The sequence below is a fragment of the Chiloscyllium punctatum genome, chromosome 29 (genome assembly GCF_047496795.1).
Source record: "Chiloscyllium punctatum isolate Juve2018m chromosome 29, sChiPun1.3, whole genome shotgun sequence".
Classification (NCBI taxonomy): Eukaryota; Metazoa; Chordata; class Chondrichthyes; order Orectolobiformes; family Hemiscylliidae; genus Chiloscyllium; species Chiloscyllium punctatum.
This window is the reverse complement of record NC_092767.1, coordinates 68,426,319-68,448,431: the sequence shown is the minus strand read 5'-3', so window position 1 is coordinate 68,448,431 and position 22,113 is coordinate 68,426,319. Positions and strand designations below refer to the sequence as shown.

The 22,113-nt window shown below is 48.2% G+C and overlaps 1 protein-coding gene across 6 annotated transcripts in view; it reads left to right on the top strand.

The window, feature by feature from the left end:
* Nucleotides 1–22,113, top strand: part of LOC140454515 (RAC-beta serine/threonine-protein kinase) — a 98,086-nt gene that overhangs the window by 24,408 nt on the left and 51,565 nt on the right. For 3 of the 6 annotated variants that reach the window (XM_072549318.1, XM_072549316.1, XM_072549320.1), the window contains exon 2: nucleotides 9,172–9,242. The exons of 1 other annotated variant lie outside the window; for it this stretch is intronic. The gene's annotated coding sequence lies outside the window, so the exon portion shown is untranslated. Of the gene's footprint in view, nucleotides 1–9,171; nucleotides 9,247–22,113 lie in introns of all 6 variants that reach the window. 2 more of the 6 variants (XM_072549319.1, XM_072549317.1) reach the window with 1 other exon arrangement.

Below are 22,113 nucleotides of genomic sequence, written 5' to 3'. Positions count from 1 at the left end.
GTTTAACATCGGGATTCTTCCCTTTTGTGAGAAATTTCGGTGAAAGTCCGAGGGATCGGTGAATCTAGGAGGTGTATAACAAGCGGATTCGGTTAGGTTTTAGAGTGAGTTGGGATTTATAAATTAATAGGTACTGGATGACAATCTGGGGTTTCCAAATTAGTGACTAGATGAGAGGAACTGTAAGCTTATAAATTATAATATGGTACACAGTACTTCAAGGCTTGATGTCATTGTAACTTGTCTACTTTTCAATTTGATTCCTCTAAAAGCACACCCTAGTTTTCGGTTTGCTATTTTATGACCAGACTGACTTGCATGATAAAAGCAAATTACTGCGGATGCTGGAATCTGAAACCAAAAAAGAGAAAATGCTAGAAAATCTCAGCAAGTCTGGCAGCATCTGTAAGGAGAGAAAAGAGCTGACGGTTCAAGTCTAACTGACCCTTTTTTAAAGCTTTGGCAAAGGGTCAGTTCGACTTGAAATGTCAGCTCTTTTCTCTCCTTACAGATGCTGCCAGACTTGCTGAGATTTTCCAGCATTTTCTCTGACTTGCATGATAAATTTGACTGATTTCGTGTATTTTTATTTCCCTTGTTCCTCAACGCATTTATATTCTTGTCTTCAAAGTAACATGCTGCCTTATTTTTCAAAACAAAATGTAAGAATTCATTGTTGGAATTATCAAGGTTGAAATTTATTTGCTAGTGCTATGCCCATTCTGCAATGTTTATCACTGATCTAGAATCATTCGTTTGTGGTCCTCCTGTGTGGTGCCAACCATATCTGTTCAATGTGTGGGTTCTTTAGGGGACTTACATTTGTGAGCGTAAGTACCTTCTTAGCTGACAAGAAAAGTCTTGTCGCGTAAACAGGATGTGTTTACTGCATCTCTGCAACTATATCCAGGTTACAAGACCAAGGCCTACATAGCTACAAAGACTTGCTTAGAATCTTGTGGGAGATAGTGACTTGACTCCCTGCACCCCTTCAAATCCTCGTGACCTCATCGCATTGGATGGTGCTTATGAGTTTCGAATAAATATTAACCTTTTCAGATTCTTCCAAGCCCAGAGACAGCACCCCTCAGTATTGCTAAAGCCAGTTTCGCAAGTTTGGTGTGGCCTTTATTTTTAGAAATAGGTTTTGTTTGTAAAGTTGAGTGACAGTGGCCAGGCACAGACTCTTATGAGAGCCCACTTCAGTTTTTCTGCCACTGAATCCCTCGCCTATTTTACCCACCAGAGATCTTTGCAGTTCTGTGGTGTTTTGGTAGTACACTTTCAAAGATATCTTGCACACGGGGGAAAGAGTGAAACTCTGGTCCATCAATCTCAGATAGTCACTAAGAAATCAAGTAAACAATTCAGGATTCCCACTCTAGGGCCTGAGCACAAAGTCAAAGCTGATGTTTCACTGTAGTACCGTGGGAGTGCTGCATTGTTGGAACTGTCATCTTTTGAATGAAACGTTAAATCTTGTTGGCCTGCGTGCATTGTTCTAAAGGATTGTATGGCATTCGAGACGTACAGCACGGAACCAGGTCCTTCAGTCCAACTCGTTCATGCTGACCTGATATCCTGGATTAATCAAGTCCCTTTGCCAGCATTTGGCCCTCATCCCTCGCAACCCTTCATATTCATGTATCCTTCCAGATACCTTTTAAATGTTGTAGTTGTATCAGCCTCCACCATTTCCTCTGGCAGTTCATTCCATACATGCACCATCCTCTGTGTGAAAAGGTTGCCCCATTGCTCCCTTTTTAAATCTACCCCTCTCACCTTAAAACTGTGCCCTCTAGTTTTGGACTTCCCTACGCTGGGGAAAAGACCTTGTCTGTTTATGCTATCCGTGCCCCTCGTGATTTTATAAACCTCTAGAAGGTTACCTGTCTGCCTCAAAGAAAAGCAGTTCTCCCTTGTGTCCCAATGAATATTCATCCTCCGATCAATATCTCAAAAATCTGACTGTTCTAGCATGGACTAGAGTGCTGCTGGAAAAGCACAGCAGGTCAGGCAGCATCTGATGCGCAGGAAAATCGGCGGTTCAGGCAAAAGCCCTTCATCAGGAATGCTTCTTACCTAGACTCTGCTCTCCAGCATCTGCAATTCTCTCTGTTGCCTGACTGACTATTGTAGCATGCTCTGTGCAATTAGCCACCATGCTCTCTACATTTCATCCACTTTAAAACGCCAGCACTTCATTGGCTATAAAATGTTTTGAGGTGTGAAAAGCAGAATCTTGTTTCTTAATGTAATGGCTTGTGTACTGTTTGTAAAATCCAAGCAGCCCATTGATTTTGTTCTTAAAACCACGTTCTCCGCTTGCGTTCCTACCTTCCTGCAGTCCTTCTGAAATCTACACCTTTTGCAATACTGTCCTCTGCTGAGTGTGACTGTGCCACGGGCTAGGACATGATGGCAAATCTTTTATCCCTTGTAGTTGAATCCCTGCTCCAGGCTGCTGCTGCTGCAGAAGCTGCTTGTGTTTATCCTGGAGGTGCCAAGAGATTCTAGGTGTGTCTTTGATGCCTGTTGTCTCTTTGGTACATATCTCTAAGAGAAAAACAAATCAAACACACTTCTGTTTGGAAACAAAACCTATCTTTTCTGTCATTGTTTAACTATAAATATTGTCAGGAGAACCTTTGTAGAGGTGCTGGCTAGGGAGGGTTCAGTCAACCTGACATTGCAGTAAATTAAATGTACATACATTTTGAAAAAAATAGTAGTTTGACAGCTTCCTCTTCCAGATAATTCCTTTTCCTGTCGCGTTCTCTATTCACCACAACACTGTGGACTCCTCAAAGCTGTTGATGTGTCCCCAGTAGAAGCGGAATTTGCACGCACGACGAGGAAGTTGTGTGCTGGCTGGGACTGTGTAAGACGGGCATAACCCGACTCTCGGGCCAACCTGCAAGAGCCCACCTCTCTCATAATGAACTCCAAACCCGTGGCTGTCTGGTGTGGTGCTGTTTCTGCTCAGTCCCGTTGTTCCAGTTGGAGCTGAACTCTCCTAACTGGTGCTGTGGGAGTTAGCAGGGTGTCAGGGTCATCACGTTACTCCTGCAGGTACTGTGAGCTATTTCCTAGTTCTTAAAAATGCTTTTTTTTTAAAAGCTCCTCCTGTTTACAGTAGCCAAAATGCTCATTTGTTAGAATCAGCGAATCCCTACACTGGAAAGAGGGTATTTGGCCTAATGAATCCACACTGACCCTCCAAAGAGTATCCTATTTAGACCCACCTCCCTACCCTATTCCTGTAAACCCTCCATATCACATCTAGCCTGGACATTAGGGGGCAATTTAGCATGGCCAATCCACCTAACCTGCACATCATTGGATTGTGAGAGGAGACCCACGCAGACATGGGGAGAATGTGCAAACCTCACATGGCATGGTGACTCAGTGGTTAGTGCTGCTGCCTCACGATGCCACGGTTGTGGGTTCAATTCCAGCCTTAGGCGACTCTGTCTGTCTGTGTGGAATTTGCACGTTCTCGCCATGTCTGCATGGAATTTCCTCCGGGTGCTCCGGTTTCCTCCCACAGTGCAAAGATGCGCAGGTTAGGGTGGATTGGCCATGGGAAATTGCCCCATAGTTTCTAGGGATGTGCAGACTAGGTGCATTAGCCTAGGGAAATGCAGGGTTACTGGGATGGCATGGCGGATGAGTCTGGGCAGGATGCTTTTCAGAGAATCAGTGTGGACTACATGAACTAAATGGCCTGCTTGCATGCTGTAGGGATTCTCAGATCTGAGACAGTTGCTCGAGGTCCGAATTGAACAGTGAGGCAGCCGTGCTAACTACTGAGTCACTGTACCGTCCTGTTTTTGTCCACTTGGGATTTAGACATGAAATTTGGAAGATGGTAAAGGGAAAAAAGTAAAAATGTACTTATAAAGGACCTTCCACATTCGCATTATGATGTCATTACTGCTGACAATTGTGTGCACAGCAAACCACCAAGAAGCGGGACCAAATACAGGTTTTATTGATGTTGGAGGGCTGCTTTTTAAGTATGACATAAGGAGGCGTTCCCCAGCACCCCTCCAAGTGGTGTCATGGCATTCCTTCCAGTTGAGATGGGTTGCTGGCCCTTGGTTTAATGTCTTCCTCCAAATGGGATGTGATTGACAGTGCTGCAGGACTGAGCAAGATCTTTGTGTTCAGCTCTGTGCACCGGGATTGGAACCTGGATGTAGGTTTGCTCGCTGAGCTGGAAGGTTCATTTCCAGACGTTTCATCACCCTACGAGGTAACCTCTTCAGTGGACCTCAGGTGAAGCAATGCTGAAAATTCCTGCTTTCTATTTATCATACACACACACACACACACACACACACACACAATAAATTTTCAGCAGTGCTTCACCTAAGGCCCACTGAAAGTGTTACCTCGTAGGGTGATGAAACATCTGGAAATGAACCTTCCAGTTCAGTGAGCAAACCGACATCCAAAACCTCAACCTGGGCTACAAATCTTCTCAAAACCCGCTAAGATGGGAACCTGCATGCCTGTGTCTCCAAGGCAAGAATGTATAGTGCTAGCGTGTCAATCTACTGTTAGATCAGCTGTTCATATCTGCTCTCTTGAAAACCCTCACTTTTTGTGCCTTTCTCATGCTCTGCTGGGTCCAAAAGTTTGCAAGGAGTCAGTCAGGTTGCATGTGGACTATAGGGCAGGCATTATTCCGGATGCAGGCCTGACAATTTGGATTTGGATGCCCAAACAGTATCTTATTCTGCCGACTGAAGCAACGAGCGGTTGGGATTGTTGTGCATTGCCTGGAAGCATGGTGGAGGCAGATTCAGTTGAGGCATTCAGGAGTTTCTATTGAAATAATCACCCAATGTGCAAGAGTTACAGGGAGAAGGCAGGGGATTGGAGCGAAGTCACTATGCTCATTTGGAGAGCAGCTGCAGACAAGACTGTAATACATCTGTGATTCTGTGCAGATATACTACCTTGGTTTAATACTGTTTACAATGAAACAGCAAGAGTTTTGGTTAGGATAGAGGCAATTCTTTGCATCCAGGCAGTAGGACTGGGAGGTGTGAAACTAAGGAAGACACCAGACCACCACTGCTATCACACTTCCTGCTAGGCTGCCTCTTCGTAACACCTTCTGTAGATACAAAGCCGGCTCCACTTCTCGATCACCTGCCTCCCTCCTCCCTACTGCCTTGTCTGACTCTGAATGGTAAATGAGCTGCAGTTTCCTCTGTGTAGGCAAGACTGGGTCCCATTGACAATTTTACCAGTTCCAAGGTCAGGTCCTCAGCAAATTGAACACACACTGAGTGAGCGAGCCTCTTTTAGATTTGGGGGGGGGGGGGGGGGGGGGGGGTGTGGGGAGGAGGGGGAGAGAGAGTAGGGAGGGAGGTGGGAGACAAGGTGTTTGGTGAACAGGTTTTCATCATGGGCCCAGGTATGTCGGCTGTACGTTTAGACAAGTGAGGGGCAGGTAGCCAGAAAAGTTCCCAATTTTCTATCTGGCTGGTTAGGAATCAGATGCCAATGTGTTTCTGTTTGAGTGTGTGATATTTTTGGATGTGAAGTGGTGACTGTTTAGTCATATACAAATGTGATTTACCTGTAATGCATGTCTACACATTAAATACACTCATCTGGCTGACATGAGTCAGGGTTTGTACCCAAAGGGACTGCAAATACTGCAGTGATGAGGAGTCTGTTGTTTCGGGGAGTTGGGGTGGGAGTTTGTGCCCGTTGGTGTTGAAGACGCAGTGCTGGTGTGTGGGTCATCATCTTGTCACATGTCACCCCTTGTCTCTATTGGACTTTACTATCTAGAGCGCAAGGGTTTCAGCAGAAGAGATACTGAACTAAAGGTGGAGGTGGACAATTTTCTGGAGGTGCAAATGAGTGCCCTGGTGACGGGCAGGATGTGGGACCAAGCATTTTGCACTATGGTTTACCCTGAGAGTGTGGCCAGGGTGGATTTTAGCAGTTTCCAGCCAGAGACCCTCAACATTTCTCCCCAGTGCATTTTGAATGGAGCCTTTGCCACTGTAAAGCCAGCGGACCCCTTCCAAGGGCAGGGGTGATTGGCGTAAAGTGAAACCTGCCATGGAAGAGAGTGCTGTCGGGTTTGCCCTTTGTCTGTAGGCGGTGGGGTTTACCTTGTGGGAGACAGTAGGTGTTGCAAACAGGAAATGGTTGTGTTGAAGACAGAAATGAGCAATCTGAGAAAGAAAGATTTGCATTTACATAGCACTTTTTACGATCCTGGGTGATTTTATAGTACCTTTCTTTTTAAAAATGTGGGCACTGTTGTAATGCACAAAACGCGGCAGCCACCGGGCACACAGCAAACTCTCTCAAGCAGCAACACAACGATAACGTTTTGGTTTCACGATGTCGATTGTGGATAATTATTGACCAGGGCACTGGGGATGACTCCACTACTCCTCTCTGAGATAGTGGCGTGAGCATTTTTCACATTGCATTTGAGAAGGACCTTCGTTTAATGGCCCATTTGGAAGCCAGTGCAGCACTCCCTCTGTCCTGCGCTGTGCTGTTTGCCTTTGTACCCCAAAGGGCAGCACGAGTCGGAAAGGAAGCCTGATGCTAAGATGAAGGTTGTCACAAATGTAAGGTTACAGTATCTGAGGAGAACCACTTATCAGTCAGGAACTCCTTCAATTTTAGGTGCTGTCTGATGGTTATTTGTGAATTTGACATTTTGGTCGCAGAGAAAAGTTTCAGGTTCCCACACCATTCAGGATTTTTAATTCAAAGTTTTTATCCACATTTTACACCACTGCCTACATTTCCCAGCTTCCTTGTATGGGTATGGTTGAAGCCAATTGCAAACAGTTTTAAGGTGGACAATTATTGACCAAGGCGCTGGTCCTCAGCACCACCACCTGACCACGTGTAACTGTAAGTAGGAACTGCCTATTCGACTGTGTGAGGCATAGATTCCCGGCAGAGTGGAAGCAGGCCATTCAACCACTGAGTCCACACCGAACCTCTGAAGAGCATCCCACCCAGACCCACACCCCTACCCTATCCCAATAACCTGGGATATTTCAAATGGCTAATCCACCTTGCCTGCGCATCCCTGGACGCTATGGGCAATCTAACGAGGCCAAACCACCCTAACCTGCACATCTTTGGACTGTGGGATGGAACCAAAGCACCTGGAGGATACCCACGCAGACATGGGGAGAATGTGTACACTCCACACACACGATTGTCAAGGTGGGATGGAATCCTGGCACTGAGGCAACAGTGCTAACCACTGAGCCACCGTACCATCTCCTTGGTGAGCGGAGTTATCTCTTAACCGCAGATTCAGTTTTTGGCGGGAGTGGGAGTGGAATTTGTTGTGCGAGTGCATTTCCCTACTGAAATGGCAAGTACAGCAGGGGGATTCTGCCAGAGAGGATGAGAGGGTTTGCAGGCTATACAGTGGGGAGAGGTAAGGAAGCTGTCTCATTCCTCTCCCTTCTCCTCTTGTCACTCAGCAATACAACCGCTGCTGTTTCCTCTCTCACTCAGCTTATTTTGAGTAACTGTTCTGTGTAAACAGTTCAGGCTGACACGTGACTCTGTGCGGTGTACCTTTCTGTTTCTCTTGTGGCTTATTTACCGGACTTGGTGTCAAGCTGTTAGCTCTTTTAGATGAAACCTGCACAAACATCTAACCAACCGCTTGCTATTCTATTCTTTCTCGGAATTGCGTGTCTGCCTGTGTGTTGTTTTTTCCCCCCCCCCCTTTTTTCGCTTGTTCTGGCTGTTCCACAAGCCACCAGCACTCTGCTGGCACCTCGCCCTGCCTGGCTGCTGCTCATCCTGTCAGTCCAGACAGTTGGTGCGTTGGCAGGCTCCATACCCATGGGATGCAGAGTGACTGACCCAAATTGAACCCTCACCTGATATCAGCACACAGTGCGCCCTTTACTGTTGGAGCTGAACCCTAGTGCAGCACCTGACTGCTGTCTTTGGCTGTGATCAGAACACATCAGGATTGGGGCTTGGGACTGCCTGACTTACTGGATAAGCTCATTCTCCCATCTGGAGAGTGTGAACTCTCTCTCTCTTTCGATTTTATTATTGCACTGATGTGGACGCTACTGGCAAGACCGGTCCTTAATTGCCCTTGAGAAAGTGGTGACTAGCCCCCCCTCTTCTGGAACTGCTGCAGTTCATGTTGTGTAGGGACCCCCACAGTGCTGTCAAGGAGGCAGTTCCTGGGCAGTGACAGTGAAGGGACAGCAGTACAATGTTCAGGATGGCGTGTGGCTCAGAGGGAAGTTTTATATGGGCACGCTGCCACCTGTATCTGCTGCCCTTGTCCTTCCAGATGGTAGAGGTCGCAGGTTTTGGAAGGTACTGTTGACCGAGCGTTGGTGAGTTACATATGGTACATGTTGCTTTGGAGATGGAGAGAGTGAATGTCAAAGGCGGTGGATGGAGTTCTGATCAAGTGGCCTACTTTGTCCGAATGGTGTTGAGCTTCTTGAGTGTTGTTGGATGGTTGCTGTGGGGAGCTAAACCCCTTCCTGCTAAGAGTGTATTCAGTGCAATGAGGTACAGCCCCCTCGCTGTCTGTCGACCTTGAACAGGCCGACTGTAACTATAAAGACAGGCTTGAATTTCAGTGACGCTTTTTGTATCCCACGTTATCCATTAAGACATTAGGGTGGCTTCTGTCATAAAAGGGGAAACAGCATGTAAGCAGAGCATTCCCACAAAGAATAATGCATGTTCATGGACTGTCGGGTTTTTTCTGTGATGTTGGGCGGTTTAAATATTGACCAGGAGACTGGGAGGAATCTCCTCGTACATTCTTAGAGGGGCAGGTGTGCACACATTTTTTGGGTGAAGCATCTTCCGTTATGGTGCCAAGCAAACTAGACCATCCACATGTAGTCTCTGCCAAGGTCAGTTTAGCTAATCACAACTGTTCCGTTGCCTGCTGCTTCCCTCACCCCCGCTACTCCCACCTCCATCCCACCGGAATCTTCAGTAAGAAAACAATTGGGTTTGCAGACTCGAATAGCCATTTGGCATTCACTGATCATAGTCATGCGTGGGTGTGTCGTCACTAGAGCTGCTCAAACAACCAGAGTCAATGCCCAAAGTTGGAGAGTGGCATATTAGTCCCAGGTTTGTAAACAAAGTTTCTTCTTTGCTCTCTAGGTTTGGCTGCATCAACCAGGTCTCCCTAACAGAAAGGGTGGACGAATGCTCCTAAGCTTGGCCCCGTGGAGGTAGGTGAGCAGCTCTTCTCCTCTCTCGTTTTTTTTTCAGCCAAGAGTTGGCACCCATTGCCTGTGCTGGACCTGGGATATGCCTCCATGTCCTGCAGGATGTACCTGCTTAGTTTTCAAGAGGTAACAGGAGCTTTCTTGCTTCACTTTGCACCAGGAAATGGCTGGACCATAGAAAATACTACTTTCTCCACAAAGCTGGGGGGGAGTTTGACAGATAATTGAGAAGGTGTGCAGGTTTGGTGAATTGGCCATGCTAAATTGCCCATAGTGTGAGGTGAAGGGGTAAATATAGGGGAATGGATCTGGATGGGTTGCTCTTCGGAGGGTCGGTGTGGACTTGTTGGGCTGAAGGGCCTGTTTCCATACTGTAAGTAATCTAATCTAATCTAATCTTAAAGATTGAAGGAGTTATGGAAAACATACAAAAGCTCTGAACCCAGAATTTGAGCGGTGTTATAGTTTCAGAACCTCAGTAGGGGAACTAATGGGAGGTTTGAACAGTTGTGTAGAAGGACTTTTGCCCGAAACATTGATTTTCCTGCTCCGCGGATGCTGCCTGTCCTGCTGAGCTTTTCCAGCACCACTCTAATCTTGACTCTGATCTCCAGCATCTGCAGTCCTCAATTTCACCTGGTTGTGTAGAAGACCTACCCCTGACCTTTTTCCTGGTGAGACCCTCGTTTAAACATCTGCAACATCGTGGGAAGCCAGAGTGAGAATTTGGGATGGTCTGAAAGTTCTGTTGAGGACTGGGGGGAGTGATGAAAAGGCAGGGTTTCTTTGAAGTAAAATGAACATCGACTGATTTGTGGGATTTGTTTTATAGCAGTAATCGGACCTCAGAAAGCTGTGCATTCCCATTCAAAAAAAAAGAGAAATGCACCCACTTCTAGGGCCCTCCGATCTCCGAAATCAATCTGAGCTTCTTGGTAACTGTGTTTAGAAGGTGTGGGTAACCCTTTTTTCCTGAAATATGTCAGTGCCTTTTATGTGAGCCTTTAGAATCTCTCAGGAGAGGAGTCTACAGCCAGCCTGTTGGCACATTAGCAACAAAGGATAGTTCTTTGCTTTGTGAACCTTGCATTTAGAGGCGAGGCAATGGACCAGACAAAAGGCACTTGCCTTTTTAAGTTTGCATCATCTCCGAGAAGGTGAGAAGCCAGGAGAGAAAACCACCATGTTTAATTTCAGGTGACCACTCCAGCTAGAAGCTGGAAAGTTACGAACAGAGATGAAAGATTTGTATTTATACAGGTCCTTTCTCAACCTCAGGACATCTCAAATGCAGCACAGCCATTGTTGTAAAATCAGAAAATCTAGTCCGCGACTTTCCACGCTGCGTGGTGATAGTTGAGGAATGTGTCAGCCCTGCTCTTCCTTCAAAGGTCGAGTGGAAAAGTTCACCCACAAGAGCACGTGGGGTCTTCTTTCAATGCCTCATTAGCGTCTCTGACTGTTCAGCACTTCCTCAGTACTGCACTTGGTGTATGGGCTTAGATTCTGTACTTGGCATCTCTGTAGTGGAATGTGAACTCATGACCTTCTAACTAAGGCGAGGTGGAATCCACGTGTCCATAGCCAAAACCACTGTAGGCCCCACTTGGGTTGGAAGAAGCCAAAATACCATAAAGGAAATCTTCTGAGCTGTTCCACATAGAAGTTCGCAGATGCGTGAGAACACCATCTACAAGTGTCCTGCAAGCCATATGCCATCCTGACTTGGAACTTTATTGGCAGTTCTTTCACTGTTGCTGGGTCAGATTCCTGGAGTTCCCTCTCTAACAGCGCCGCAGATGTAACACCACACGGACTGCAGCAGTTCAACACTGCTATCTTCTCGAAGACTGTTAGAGATGGACATAAATGCTATTGAGCTCTCCAGTGATGCCCTATGAAGGAATTTAAGAAAAAAAGAGAGGACAAGGGAAGGACATAATTATTTAGGTTGAGATCCTTTGAATCTTTGAGCTGGTAATCTGGTTTACTGTTGGACACTGTCTATGAAATCAAGTTCAGCTGTTCTCACTGTTTGCCCAGCAATGCTAGTGCACATCTGATTTTGAGCATATTTAATTTCAAAGTCACTTAGCACCAGGGTCCCAGGTTCGATTCCAGCCTCGGGCGACTGTCTGTGTGGAGTTTGCACGTTCTCCCCGTGTCTACGTGGGTTTCCTCCAGGTGCTTTGGTTTCCTCCCACAGTCCAAAGATGTGCAGGTCAGGTGAATTGGCCATGCTAAATTACCCATAGTCTTAGGTGCCTTAGTCAGAGAGAAATATGTCTCTGTGGGTTACTATTCAGAGGGTCGGTGTGGACTGGTTGGGGAGAAAGGCCTGTTTCCACACTGTAGGGAATCTAATCTTAAAGTGTCCCTTTAGACCCTTCTGAGTGCCAATAAACAAAAGATCAACACTTTACGGTGATTTCATTTGTGAAAGCAGTCGGAACCATTTCAAATTAAAACAACATTGCTGATGTTGATGATATGCTCCAGTCCCTTTGCCACCCACTGCTCACAGAATCCTCCAGTGGACTGTACCTCTTTGCACTCTCTCTTGACTAATTGACAACCCATTAAAGGGGCAGTTCCCCTGGTCTTTGTTACTCAACCTCATTTCTTGGTCTGCTTACTCCTTTTTATTGCTGGGTCGTAAGTTTACAGGGAATAAGCTCAATCCAGGATTCTCTGGATACTGTTGGACTTTCAAAGGCTGGAGATGACCCAGAAACTCTGGGAGGGTTAGTGCAGTATGACCACGTCTCGCAGGGATTTGTGACTTTGATTTGGGTCCTCTTGGTGCTATGGCAGCAGCGGGAACCTACTTAAAGGTGTTCAAATGTGAAGATGTCAGCCTGATAGGCAGGGGAGGTAGCATCATGTTTCAGGCTCTTGGGACCAGGTTTCATCCCAATTTACTGATTCTTGATGCCAACCGCAGGGATTTGTTTGGTAGCATAATCACATATCTCTTGGACTGCATCACGGTGGCGGTTAATCTTCCTGTGAGGTCTTAGTGACCGTGTTATTCCAATATCCTGAGTGCACTATCTGAGCAATAGTGTTGGTGTGAGCATTCATGCTGTGTTCCCTGCACATGATAACTCTGTGGCAGCAATGACGTGGAGATGCCGGTGTTGGACGGGGGGGAGACAAAATTAAAAATCTCTCGACAACAGGGTCTGTAACCTGGTGTTGTGATATTTTTAACTGTGACAGCAGTAATTGCAAGTGATACTTGGTATGTGTTTGTCAGTTTGTTAATTGGCTCTCCCTGCGCTCCTCCATATATCTATTAGTAGATTAATCTAGTCTCCTGTGCTTGTTCTCATCACTATTGCCACACTCCGCTACATCAACTCCCTTGGCCCCATTCCACCTTTCCCATACCCCCTCCTCTCTTTTCTGTCGACCCCTCCTCTCCCTCTTCTGTAGGTCCCTACCTCTTTCCTTTTCTCTTTTTTTCTTCTTTTTTTTTCCCCCCTCTCCCTCTTTCCTTTTTAGGTTAGATTACTTACAGTGTGGAAACAGGCCCTTCGGCCCAACAAGTCCACACCAACCCGCCGAAGTACAACCCACCCATACCCCTACATTTATCCCTTTTTACCTAACACTACGGGCAATTTAGCATGGCCAATTCATCTGACCTGCACATCTTTGGACTGTGGGAGGAAACCGTAGAATCCAGAGGAAACCCACGCAGACGCGGGGAGAATGTGCAAACTCCACACAGTCAGTCGCCTGAGGCGGGAAATGAACCCGGGTCTCTGGCGCTGTGAGGCAGCAGTGCTAACCACTGTGCCGCCACCACCCCTCTCTCTCTCTCTCTCAATCTCCCCTTTCCCTCAGCCCCTACCCCTGTTTATGTCCTACGCTCAAACAGTCCTCTCAAACATCCATCTCTTTGATTGGGACTTCAGCAATATTCTATGTTCACCGGGTCAAAATCGTGAAACTTCCTAACAGCACAGTCGCTGCAACCCAAGGACTGCAGCGGTTCACCACCATGTTCTCCAAGGTAGTTAGGGATAGACAATAAATTCTGGCCCAGCCAGTAACACCCACACCTCATGAAGTGCTTTAACAGAAAGCTGCTACTGCTGCGTTGTCCATTTCCTTGAATATTGATCTGCAGGAGAGGGGTAAAAGACACCTCTGGACTGTCCGTGCTCAGTAGCCTGTGATGAATTTACAGCAGCAGTGGTTGAGCTGTTGCTTTCATGCTGCACCTCCCTCATGATTTGTACAAGGAGTATTGAGGGGCAGAGGAAACTTTTGAAGGGGAAATTACTAAAAAGAGAAGGGAGTAGGTAAGGGTGAGTAGACATAAATCCCAGCATGAGCTAGTTGGGCCAATATCTGTGTGCCTTGAAATGCCTTAATGTGTTTTAAGGAGCATTTTGCACAGTAACTGACAGCAGAGCAGGGAAATCCCCTCTGTGTACAGCAGGATCTTTGGTTACATGACTGGGTCAAAGCACAGGGTAAGAAAATGTGAAGTCCCCCCTTCAGGGTATGCACCACTGAAATTGGCCTGGTTGATAGTAGAGTTTCCATGATTAAGTGTTGCAGTGCGGCCCCAGCTCATCCACACCCACACGCTGGCACCTTCCTCCTGAGTCCCATGGCTTTGTTTAAAATGAGGACCGTGATGCCAGGGGTGACACTGCTGTTGCTTTTAGGACCATTGACGTAACTTCCAACCCTCCAGCAGGAAGGAAAGGAGCGAGTGTTCATCCCCCTTCTGGGGAATGTTGGCTTGGATTTTGCGTTTGAGGTGGGGCTTCAAACCATGACTTTCTGTCTCTGGGGGGGATATGCTGTCCATTGAGAAGACACTCGGTCATCCTGCAACTCCACCCCTCCACGCCCCCCCCCCCCCCCCCCCCCCCCCCCCCGACCTCATCTGCTGGCTCAGCTGAGGTAAGGGTCCATCTGCACAATTGCACTGCAGAGCGTGACCTGTGATTCCAGTCCCAACAGGCCATGTAGGCCGAACATGGAAGGAGTGATGGAACAACTCCCCTGGCTGCATTGATTTTTCTTTCTGGCAGAGAGGTAAATATTTGAAAGCAGCAGCAGCAGCAGAGAACAGGACTTGGTCGGCTGTTTGTTGTCCTAAACGCCCTCTTGTTTGACCCGGTGTTTGCTTTGAGTGTCACTTGTTTGTCTGGCCAGAGGTCTGGCTCTGAGCATGCTCAGTGGGAGCCGCCAGCCTGTGCGGCTGCCCTCCTGAACCCAGCAGTCTCCCAGGATGAGGCCGAGAGAGGGCACCGATGTATGACTGCACCTCACTGTGTGTCTGGCTGATGGAGAAAGCGCAGGTTTGCAGTCGAGTCTTGCGTATTGTGTGACAGCGGAGTTGTGTTTCAATTCCCACCTTTGTATCTGTAGCCATCTCCCCTTCATCCCACTTTATTATGATGTGGCTGATTAATTTTCAACCAGTCACTCTGATGCAAATAGCTCATTTGGAGTGCTCAAAACTCTTTCCACTTTAATAAAAACAGATAAACTTTAATTCTTTATTCCTCAGTGGAGCACAGCAATCGGACAGCATTGGTTAGTGCAATCTAATATACTGTGTAAATAAGAGTGTGACAGAGAGAGATTGAGAGAATAGCATTGCACTGTCATTGTGTTTGTTTTTATGTAAACCAGGAAGTTGAGCCCGAACTTCTCTCTCCTGTACAGCATAGTCAGACACCGAGGTAAGTTGCCTCAAGTTGTTTACCAGCAGGATCAGCCCTTACCCTCAGTCACATAAAGGGGAAGAACACCTTCCGCCCTTCCTCAACTTCAGAAAGGAGGCTGTAGTCAGTTTCCCAGTTTCCTGCCTCATTCTCTGGGATATGGAGAGCCTATCCCTTCAGTCTTGCACTAACTCTTCACTTTCTTGTACTCTGTGTTTTCTGCACCACACTTGTTTCCCGGTTCCTCCACATCGCGACCATTTCAGTTCCTGCGTTTTCTGAGTTCCCGTTCTCCTCCCTCACGTGTGATTCTTTTCACCTGTGTTCATATTGAGGGACCTGTATCCTACTGGTTATCCACTGCTTTAGTCTGTCCCTCTGTGTTGCACCTGTTTCAACCAGCAACAGCAAGCGAGTCCTCTAGGAAAGTAAGCTGTGAACACAACGTGCCGAGGAAGTAGGGGACTTGGTGAGGTTAAGTGAGTTGGCAGAAATCTGACAGATGGATTATAATGTGGAAAAATGTGAAGATCTTCACGTTGGCAGGAAGAATGAAAAATCAAAGTCTTGCTTAAACCGTGAACAACTGAAACAGAATTCCGAACTAAAGGTGGGGGGGGAGGAGGATCTAGGTGTTCCAGTAGATGAACCACTAAAAGTTAATTTGCAGGTACAGCAAGCAATGGGATACAATCATTTAAGATGAAAGGGATTGAATTTTACTGTGTCATTTATATATTTCGTAGTGAGATCACAGAGTCATAAAGTCATACAGCATGGAAACAGACCCTTTTGGCTCAGCCAGTCCATGCTGGACATAATCCCAAACTAAACAAGTCCCACCTGCCTGTTCCTCACCCATATACTTCCAAACCTTTCTTATCCATTTTTCCATCCAAATGTCTTTTTAAAACAAAAACTACAATAAATCTTGAATGCTGTGTCCAGTTTTGCTCGTGCTTCCTTTTTTAAGTAATGTGAATGTGTTTGTGGTCGATCAGATAAGGTTTGATGGGATTGAAACCTGGAATGAGCAGGTTGTCTGGTGAATAAAGGTTGGACAGACTGAGCTGGAGAAGAGTGAGGGGCGACTTGATGGAAGTATACAAGATCCTAAATGGTCTTGACAAGATAAAGGTAAAAGGATGATGGATCAGAAATAGGGGACACTGTTTTAAGATTAAGGACTACCCCTTTAGAACAGAAGGGCAGAGAACTGTTTGCTCTGAGGGTTGTGACTACAGAGCTCTCTGACTCAGCAAGTGTTGGAGATGGGGGTGGGCGGGGAGGGGGGGTGGTCATAGGAGAGGTCGATTCCTTCTGTTGCCATGTAAGAGTAAACGGCAAAGCAGACTTGAGGGGCTGAATGGCCTACTTCTGTTCGTGATTCATGTGGCCATGTGTAGATTCCTCCCTTAGCTTTGAATGGCCATCCTAAGTCTATCCGTGCTGTTGGAGTGACTGGTTGGGAGAAAAGTGAGCTTTGTATTTCCCCTCCTTCTGTGTCTTTATGCTTGTGAAGACTCCAGGACCCAACCCAAGGTGGACACCCCCCAATTTGAACTCAGTCCATCTCCAACTAGTTTTATTCCCCCTTTCTGACTCTCTGACACCATGTAGACTGAAAATGGAATTGACACCTGAGGCCGGGTTGTAGAAACCATGGTGTGGTTGGGAGAGAGAGACACGTAAGCACCATACATCTTTGCACACTCTGTTTTGTTGGTCTCTCCCTCTCTCCCTCCCTCTTCCTCTCCCTCTCCCTCCACCCCCCCGTGCCACCCCGTCCCCCGCCCGCGCCACCTCGCCCGCCCCCCGCCCGTGCCACCTCATGCCACCCGCCCACGCCACCTCATGCCACCCGCCCCCACCCCCTCGCCTGGCCCCCGCCCCCCGCCCCCTCGCCCGGCCCCCCGCCACCTCGCCCGGCCCCCCGCCACCTCGCCCGGCCCCCCCGCCCCCCGCCACCTCGCCCGGCCCCCCGCCACCTCGCCCGGCCCCCCTGCCCCCGCCACCTCGCCCGGCCCCCCGCCACCTCGCCCGGCCCCCCCGGCCCCCCGCCACCTCGCCCGGCCCCCGGCCCCCCGCCCCCTCGCCCGCCCCCCCCGCCCCCTCGCCCGCCCCCCCGCCCCCTCGCCCGGCCCCCCGCCACCTCGCCCGGCCCCCGCCCCCCCGCCACCTCGCCCGGCCCCTCGCCCCGCCCCCCGGCCCCCCGCCATCTCGCCCGGCCCCCCGCCCCCCGCCACCTCGCCCGGCCCCCCGCCACCTCGCCCGGCCCCCCGCCACCTCGCCCGGCCCCCCGGCCCCCCGCCACCTCGCCCGGCGCCCGGCCCCCGGCCCCCGGCCCCCCGCCACCTCGCCCGGCCCCCGGCCCCCCGCCACCTCGCCCGGCGCCCGGCCCCCCGCCACCTCGCCCGGCCCCCCGCCACCCTCGCCCGGCCCCCGGCCCCCGCCACCTCGCCCGGCCCCCCCGCCCCCGCCACCTCGCCCGGCCCCCCCGCCCCCGCCACCTCGCCCGGCCCCCCGCCCCCCGCCACCTCGCCCGCCCCCGCCACCTCGCCCTCTCACGTTCATCCTATCTCGTGTGCCCTCGCTGTCTTGCTGTTGTGCACTCTTGCTCTCATTCGCTGATCTGTGAATAATCCAAACAGCTGGCCATACCTGAGTGGTGCAGCCTGTGACTTCCCCTCAAAACATGACTAATAGCTTAAATGGAAGAAAAATCAAATTTTACATTTTTAAAAGTTTTCATTTCTACAGTCTTCTCTTTGCGTTTTTAGATATCAGCTCATTGTTATTTTGAGTAGTTTCTCAATGCTGTCTGTCCGACAGTCACTAATGTGAAGGACTGTAGAGTTTAAAATCCTAGTCCCGCTAACCTTTTTCCCCCCCGATCAGTGTGACTAAGACAGTTGAGCTAGTCATTGCCTCAATGATGATTGTGGCACTCTGCACTTCACAAATGAGCTGTTATATTGCAGTAATGTTTACACGTCATAAAGGATTTCCGTGGCTGTAAAGTGTCTTTAGGAAATGCTGACAGAGTGAAAGCCTGTATAGAAATGTAATTCATTCATTTTTTTTCATTTATAGCTTATTTTAGATATTGCTTCTATGGATCTCGTTGGGAGATTTTACAAAGTTCAGGGTGCTAACTCTATGCAAGTTACGCCTTCTTGGGTCCTAAGCTCTGGAATTCTCTCCCTAAGTCTCTCTTCCCTCCATACCTCTCCTTTAAGAGGATGTTCAAAACCACAATCTTGCTCATCTGAATAACTCCTTTTTTAAGATTAGATTAGATTCCCATTGTGGAAACAGGCCCTTTGGCCCAACAAGTCCACACCGACCCTCCGAAGAGTAACCCACCCAGACCCATTTCCCTCTGACCAATGCACCTACCGCTACGGGCAATTTAACATGGCCAATTCACCTGACCTGCACACCATTGGATTGTGGGAGGAAACCGGAGCACCCGGAGGAAACCCATGCACACACCGGGAGAATATGCAAACTCCACAAAGACAGTTGCCAGAGGCTGGAATTGAACCTGGGTCCCTGGTGCTGTGAGGCAACAGTGCTAACCACTGAGCCATCTTGCTGACCCCTTACGTGGCTTAACGTAGAAGAATATCCAATCCCGCTCCCGTGAAAGCACCTTTGGAATGTTTTGCTAAATTAAAGCAGCAAAACATGTAAATGAGCTCAAAGATTGACAAGCTAGATGCTGGGAGTGTTTCAAACAGTGTTTCCCGAACTCTCTCTGCATCATATCTACTTCAGCAAGACACCAAAGTGAGGGGGCGGGGGTGATGCTTCACTTGTTAGGTGGGCCGTTTATAAACAAGTTGCCTAATGACAGGCTTTTCCAACAAAATAGTATGTAAAGATGTATGGTGAGTCTGTGTGTGTGTGTGTGTGTGTGTGTTCCCTCTTTCCCCCCACCCTTATCTCTCTCCACCCCCACCATGGTTTCTACAATACCGACCTCAGATGTCTGTTCCATTATCAGTCTATGTGGTATCAGGGAGTCAGAAAGGGGGAATAAAACTAGTTGGGGATGAACTGAGGTTGAAACAGGGTTGGAGGGGGTATCCACCTTGGGTTGGGGTTCTGGAGTCTTCACAAAGCATGAAGACACAGAGGGAGGGGAAATACAAACAGCACTTTTCTCCCAGCCCAGTGACTCCAGCAGCATGGATAAGTCTTAGGATAACCATTCAAACGTAAGGGAGGAATCTACACATGACCATGTGAATCAATAACTGAAGTAGGTCAGTGATGGGAATGTCCCGAACTCCGGGTCACAATGTATGATTAAGGGAGTTAAGCCATTCGGGATTGAGTTGAGGAAACATTTCTACACTGTGAGCCCGTGGAATTCTCTCCCGCAGAAAGCTGGCTGGGGGCCAGTTCATTAGGTAACACCATAAGACTATAAGACATAAGAGTGGAAGTAAGGCCATTCGGCCCATCGAGTCCACTCCGCCATTCAATCATGACTGATGCGCATTTCAGCTCCACTTACCAGCGTTCTCCCCGTAGCCCTTAATTCCTCTAGACAACAAGAACCTATCAATCTCGGCCTTGGAAGACATTTAGCGTCCCGGCTTCCACTGCACTCCGTGGCAATGAATTCCACAGGCCCACCACTCTCTGGCTGAAGAAATGTCTCCGCATTTCTGTTGAAATGACCCCCTCTAATTCTAAGGCTGTGTCCACGGGTCCTAGTCTCCTCGTCTAACGGAAACAATTTCCTAGCATCTACCTTTTCCAAGCCATGTATTATTTTGTACGTCTCTATTAAGTCTCCCCTTAATCTTCTGAACTCCAACGAATACAATCCCAGTATCCTCAGCCGTTCCTCATATGCTAGACCTGTCATTCCAGGGATCATCCGTGTGAATCTCCGCTGGACACGTTCCAAGTGCCAGTATGTCCTTCCTGAGGTGTGGGGACCAAAACTGGACACGGTACTCCAAATGGGGCCTAACCAGAGCTTTATAAAGTCTTAGTAGTACATCTCTGCTTTTATATTCCAACCCTCTTGAGATAAGAGACAACATTGCATTCGCTTTCTTAATCACGGACTCAACCTGCATGTTTACCTTTAGAGAATCCTCGACTAGCACTCCCAGATCCCTTTGTGCTTTGGCTTTATTAATTTTCTCATCATTTAGAAAGTAGTCCATGCTTTTATTCTTTTTGCCAAAGTGCAAGACCTCGCACTTGCTCACGTTAAATTCCATCAGCTATTTCCTGGACCACTCTCCCAACCTGTCTAGATCCTTCTGTAGCCTCCCCACTTCCTCAGTACTACCTGCCTGTCCACCTAACTTCGTATCATCGGCTAACTTCGTATCATCGGCAAACTTCGCTAGAATGCCCCCGGTTCCCTCATCCAAATCATTAATATATAATGCGAACAGCTGTGGCCCCAGCACCGAACCCTGCGGGACACCGCTCGTCACCGGCTGCCATTCTGAAAAAGAACCTTTTATCCCAACTCTCTGCCTTCTGTTAGACAGCCAATCCTCAATCCATCCCAGCAGCTCACCTCGAACACCATGGGCCCTCACCTTGCTCAGCAGCCTCCCGTGTGGCACCTTATCAAAGGCCTTTTGAAAGTCTAGATAGACCACATCCACTGGGTTTCCCTGGTCTAACCTCCTTTTTACCTCTTCAAAAAATTCCAGCAGGTTTGTCAGGCATGACCTCCCTTTACTAAATCCATGTTGACTTGTTCTAATCAGACTCTGCTCTTCCAAGAATTTAGAAACCTCATCCTTAATGATGGATTCTAGAATTTTACCAACAACCGAGGTTAAGCTGATTGGCCTATAATTTTCCATCTTAACACGAGGGAGCTGAATGTGGGCCTTGCGGCTAAAGAGATCGTGGGGTATGGAGAGGAAGCAGGAATGGGATAGTGAAATTTTATGATCAGCCATGAATGGCGGGGCAGGCTCAAAGGGCTGAATGGCCTACTCCTTCGTCTATTTTGTATACTTCTAGCCATTGGAGCTCAGAGACCCCGATTCATTAGAACAAGCCCACCAATGGTGACTTAAGGGGCCACACATGCTATCGGAAAGCAGTCTGATCTGTTGCCACCATTGCTACTTCCGAGCACGCGACCACATAATCATGTCTGCAGCCAGATGTGACCCATGGATTGGGAAGCCATCCTCTTGGAAGCAGGGGGTTTAGTCACAAGCTAAGGAGTTGGACATTTAGCACGGCAGTGAGAAAGTTATTCCCTCGCGGTGATGGGGGAAGTCTTGTTAGTCTTTAAAATTCTGCACATCGCAGGTCTGTAGAAACTCAGTCATGAATTATGTGCAGGACTAAGAAAAGTAGATTTTTGTTCCAAAGGGGAGATTAATGAGTTGCCAGAGAAACTACAATGGAGTGAGATGATCCGGTTTGATTTGTCCTGCCTTTATTTTTTATAAAAACGCTACTAGCGAGAGTAGGGCTTATCAAGGTCAGTAGTAATGAAGTATCAAGGCTTTTCAGTGTCTTGTGCATCAGCCGTGTGTCTTAGTTGACTCATTGCATTTTTGGGGCTGGGGTGTGCTGGCCTGACAAAGTTATAATTTTTAGTGGAATCTCTCTTCCCAGACGTGATCGCAGTTCTTGTTGTCGAAGTCTGATTGTGGAATGGGCTATATGTTGTGCAACGGGGGGAAAAAACCCCCAAAATATTATAGGTGCTGGAAAGTCGTAAACAAAACAAAGCAGGTTGGTAATGTTCCAGTCAGACAGGGTCCTTCACAAGAAGGGGAGCACAAGGCTCTTGGGCAGAACCCTTTGCTGGAGTTCAGTACCGATGTTAACCTGCTCTTTGTAGGTCAAAGCAGACCCAGTTGGAAATAGAAGAGTCCAGAGCTATAAAGTGGCTGGATGACATACAGGACTAATTGCCAGGGGTGCTTGTAGCAGAAGCCATTGTGTGTCTCAGTATCTAACTGGGATTAATTGGAAATCTTCCAAAGGGCCGCAACAAATGTGATGGGCCGCAGTGCTGCCTCCTCTGCAGGGTGACTAGAGGAAGTTAGAGGGCAAATACACAGCAAATAGAGGAAAGCTTGAAAAATGTGTGTATGGCCCAAGCAGTAGTTAGCACATTGGGAGAAGGGGAACATGAATTTATGATGTCATGGTGCAGGTTCCAGTAG